The 5,093-nt window shown below is 41.6% G+C and overlaps 1 pseudogene; it reads right to left on the bottom strand.

The window, feature by feature from the left end:
• Window positions 1-150: 150 nt before the first annotated feature.
• LOC108519288 (eukaryotic translation initiation factor 4B pseudogene) lies at window positions 151-1,999 on the bottom strand (annotated as a pseudogene).
• Between the last annotated feature and the right edge of the window lie 3,094 nt (window positions 2,000-5,093).

The raw sequence follows: 5,093 nt of genomic DNA on the forward strand, positions 1-5,093 counted from the left end.
AAAGTAATTTCATTTAAAAAAAAAAAAAAAGGTAAGAAAAGTCTCCAGGAGATTGTGAGTTTTATTTTATCTTGTTTGGATAGAGGTTTGATTTGCTCTCGAATGTTCCAGGGTGGAGAGAAACTAGGAGAAAGCACAGGATGTCAAGGTCTACTGCGCCTAATCTTCTCCCTTGTTTGCATCTTCACCAGAAACAGAGACAGCAGCATACTTGCTTGCAGAACTGAACTTGGAAGCTGGATTTTCCTCAGGTTTCTTTGGCTCAGGTGTAGATCTGGAATCTTGATCCTTTTTGCCATCTTTCCCATCTGACTCCTTCCAGTGCTCTTTGTTCCCTCCATTTCCTGGACTACAGCTAGAGTTCCCAGTTTGGCCTTTTGGGACATTCATCCCATCCACTTAACTTTCATCTTTCCTTTCTGGTCCTTCCTCAGATTATTGAGCTGGAGCTGCTTTTCCCCCACCACTTGTACGGGATTGCTGCTCTGTGTCTGAGCTCTGAAATGGAGCAGGAGGGTTAGAACTTTGCTTCACCGAAGCATTCTCCTTTGGTGGAGGGGCTGGCATTACCTTTGGGTCAGGTAGGATTAGGTTTGGGAGGTTTAGAAGTTGGAGAGTGACAATCTTCCTCCTTATTGAGTGTTGCGTTTTCTAGAGACTTCTCACTCTCCTTCGCGCATTTCTGCTGGGTGTGGCGGAAGTCCCAGTCTGCGATGACTCACTTCCTGTCCGCGACCATTCCCGTTCCTGAGTTTCTTCACTTCACCAGCTTGGGTGTCTCTCCCGAGGCCATCGTTCTAGTTATGGCTCATCCAGCTGACGCTGCAACTTCTCTTGTTCCTTCTGTAGCAGTTCTTCTACTTCTTTCTCTAGCAGCTGTGTCAACGGGCTTTCCCCCTCCAAAGGTAGAAGCAGCTCGACTGGACTGGGAGGTACTAGCAGAGGAATCATCTTCCTTAGGAGTACTCTGAAGCTTTAGATTCAGTTTGGGTCTTTGGGAGGGGCCTCTATCATCACTCATATAATCATCCTGAGAGTAATCATCTCTGGGGCTCCACGACCGATCATCCCATCTGTTGCATCGGTCTTCAGAGCGGTCCCTGCTTCCTCTGTAGTCGTTATCCCTGCGGTACCCACTGCCAAACGCTCTTCTGCCAGTGCCTATCTGGGAATCATAGCCTCTATCAAAGTCTCTGCTGCCTGGGTCATCATAGCGATCCTGGCCGCCATATCGATCTCATATCCCAGCGTGGGTCATCCTGATACCCATCCCAATACCCATCGCGATACCGGTCTGAATCATACCGATCTCGATACTTGTCTCCAAAGCAATCATCACCTCTTCTGGGCGAGTAGTCATCAAAGCTGTCTGTAGCAAGACCAGCCCCAGTCTGTATCTGTTTTGTCAAAATTCCGATTTCTCTCATGGCCAAAAGAAAGATCGTCCCTGTCTTTATTCTGTGCTTGATCAGCAACGTCCACTTGAAATCTCCTGTTACCTAGAGATTCTTTATTGAGACTCAGGGCACTGAACAGGGAATCCTGGTCCTCAAATTCAGCATAACCAAAACCTTTCAACCTCTCTGGATTGCTGGGTTCACGTGGTAAACGCACTGCACTGGTATTTAATCCTTTAAAGAATTCCTTAATTGACTCTTCTGTCACATCATAGGGTAGGTTCCCTAGAAAAGCAGTGTAGGTTGGCGATTTGGGAAGACGGCTCCGATCGATAATGGGTTCCCGAGCAGCCCATGGAGCAGTGGGAAGGATGGAACGGTCAGTTGGGGGCGCTCTATACACATCGTCATCATTACTGTGCCAAGTTGTTGAAACATCTTCCAGGTCATCCGTTTCATTAGCCCAGCTGACTGATTTGGAAACAGCTCCTTCCTCCACCAGTCCCCCATCCTCAGTCAGAAAGTCTGTTAGGGAGATAGTCTTCCCCTTCTTATTCTTCTTTTTTGCTGAGGCCGCCATGTTGGGAAAAGGAAAGAGAACGCAAAGGGAAATCTAATGTTTTAACAACTCGACAGAATAATTCACTACAAGTCTGTTGATCTTAACCCAGCTAGAAACATTTAATAGGTGTGTCATTTTCTCACTTTGCTCATGTATATTCATGGTTCTGTTATAGTCATAATGGGTGTATATGTTCAATTTGGTATTCTTCCTTTTATGTAACATGATTTATCCAAATATTTTCTATTTCCTATGGCATCTTCATATTCATCATTTTTAGTATATCACTAGAGTATGTCATTTTGATATGCCATAGTGAGTTTCTTTCTATATATCTGTATTGTTGGGCTCTTAGCTTTATTCCAATGTTTTACCATCATAAAATAAACATTATATATACATATACTTTTTATTAAACATTATTTCCTCAGGATAAATTCTATTACTTGGTCAGGGGTTAGGCATATTTATGATTCTTTCAATAAAGTACCATTTTGCCCTTCAGGAAGATTGAATCAATTTACACTGCTATCATTAATGCATGAGCATATCTGCTTCCTGAAGCTTTGCAGGCTTTGGCTTTTATAACTTTTTAAAAGTTTTTCTAAATTTTTTTAAGGCACAAAATGAAACTTCATAGTAGGTTTAATTTGCAGTTATTTTACCAACAAAGTTGAATAGTTTTAATATTATGATTTACTGACAGTGTTTCTTGTTGTATGAACTGTTTTTTAATCATTTGTTTCATAGACAGTTGGTATTTTACCTATTTATATGCACTCTTCATACTTTTTAGTTATTGAACTTTTGTCTTCATGTGCAAATCTTTTCTCCAGCCTTCTGAATTTTTAAATTTCAGCTTTATTGGTATTCATTCCATCAAAGATAAAGCTATCTAAGTAATGAACCTGTCCATCTTTTTTTATTCATATTCCATCAACAGTCAAAAGTGATTTCCCCTAGTACTAGTCTTTTATATGTGTGTATTTGTTTTATTTCAAAAGTGTTTAACTCCCAATCTACCTGGATTTTTTTTTTTCAGAGTGTAGTGGAAAGCTTGGATCTTTTAAATATTCTCATTATTGATATTCCTGTATACCAAGTGTTTCAAATTTGTTACCAGAACGTTACATGTCTGCTAGGACAAATTCTTCTTATCACTCTTTTTGAATCTGAAATACTCTTTGATGTTCTTGCTCATTTATTTTTTTCCACATACAATAAAAATTATATTAATTTTATAAAGCATCTTGTTTCTAATTGGTGACTGGTCACCTGAATCATCTATGCACTGTGGAGAGTTGAGGCTGAGTTGCATCCTTGGTAAGGTTCAGCCTGCATTAATTTTACTCCTGCTTCTTCAGGATTTTCAGCAGAAATCCTGGTGTATTATCCGTGCTCTTCCACCTGGTGGGTCCAGAATTCTAATCTTTGTCTTCACAAGACTGCTGAAGGCTCTGTTCTACTTCAGAGGTTTTCTGTTTCTCTTTTTAGACTCCAGCCTCGTGCATCCCTGTAATTTCACAGATACTCTGTGGATACATTCTAAATCTCCTCCCATATCCCTCCTGGCCTCTGCCTCCCAGCAGTGGTCTTCCATGGGTGCAAGGCCTGGGGTTATCAGTCTCCTGACCAAGCACAGAATCAGCAAATGACCCCTGGGCACAGTGGCTGCAGAACTCAGCTCTCCCTAGCTGTGATTCTCCCTCTCTGGAGTTTTAGCTCCTTCAGTTCCTGCTAACTCAGAAGCCCTTTTCTGCCTTAAAATAGATGGCTCCTCTATTTTGTTCTAATTTTCTGCTTATTTTATATGGGAACACTCTCTGTCACTAGCTAATTCATCGCACTTGGAAACATAGGTTTATTTCACCTTAAACATTTTTCTCATACCTTCTTATACTTTAAAACCAAAAAATCTTATTTCTGTTTGACATATTCCTCAGGAAAGCCTATCCTGACTTCTCAGGCTCAGTTAAGTAGTACATTTTATAGCACTCTCTACTTCTTTTTAAACATTTATTGCAATTTTAATTACTTAATTCTGTAATCTATTTTTAAATTATTTTATTTTATTTCTTTTCTTTTATTTGACGGAGTCTTGCTCTGTCACCCAGGCTGGAGTGCAGTGGTGTGATCTCAGTTCATTGCAACCTCCGCCTCCCAGGTTCAAGCAATTCTCATGCCTCAGCCTCCCGAGTAGCTGAGATTACAGGCATCCACCACCACGCCTGGGAATTTTGTGTATTTTTCATAGAGATGGGGTTTCACCATGTTGACCAGGCTGGTCTCGAACTCCTGACCTCAAGTGATCTGCCCATCTCAGCCTCTCAAAGTGCTAGGATTACAGGCATAAACCACTGCACCTGGCCTGTAATTTATTTATTTATTTTTGGAGACGTTGTCTCACTCTGTTGCCCAGTCTGGAGTGCAGTGGTGCAATCACGGCTCACTGCAGCCTTGCTCAACCTCCTGAGCTCAAGCAATCCTCCCACCTCAGCCTCCTAAGTAGCTGGGACTACAGGCATGCACCACCAAGCCCAGGTAATTTTTGTATTTTCTGTAGAAACAGTGTTCCGCCACGTTGCCTAGGCTGGTCTCAAACTCCTGGGCTCAAGTGATCCACCTGCCCCACTCCTTCCAAAGTGCTGGGATTACAGGTGTGAACGTATGCTCAGCCTACAATTTATTTATATAATGTCAACACATCCTGTTGTTTCTGTTTCTCTAGAGAACCCTGACCAATAAAATTATTTAGTATCAGGCCAAGTTAAAGGGTTTTTTTTATTTTGTTTTAAATTTTATACTTTAAGTTCTAGGGTACATGTGCACAGCGTGCAGGTTTGATACATAGGTATACATGTTCCATGTTGGTTTGCTGTACCCATCAACTCATCATTTACATTAGGTATTTCTCCTAATGCTATCTCTCACCCAGCCTCCCACCACCTGACAGACCCTGGTGTGTGATGTTCCCCACCCTGTGTCCAAGTGTTCTCATTGTTCAGTTGCCACTTATGAGTGGGAACATGCCATATTTGGTTTTCTGTCCTTGTGATAGTTTGCTCAGAATGATAGTTTCCAGTTTCATCCATGTGCCTGCAAAGAACATGAACTCATCCTTTTTATGGCTGCAT

This window comes from Rhinopithecus bieti, unplaced genomic scaffold (assembly GCF_001698545.2).
Source record: "Rhinopithecus bieti isolate Rb0 unplaced genomic scaffold, ASM169854v2 scaffold_48450, whole genome shotgun sequence".
NCBI classification, from domain to species: domain Eukaryota; kingdom Metazoa; phylum Chordata; class Mammalia; order Primates; family Cercopithecidae; genus Rhinopithecus; species Rhinopithecus bieti.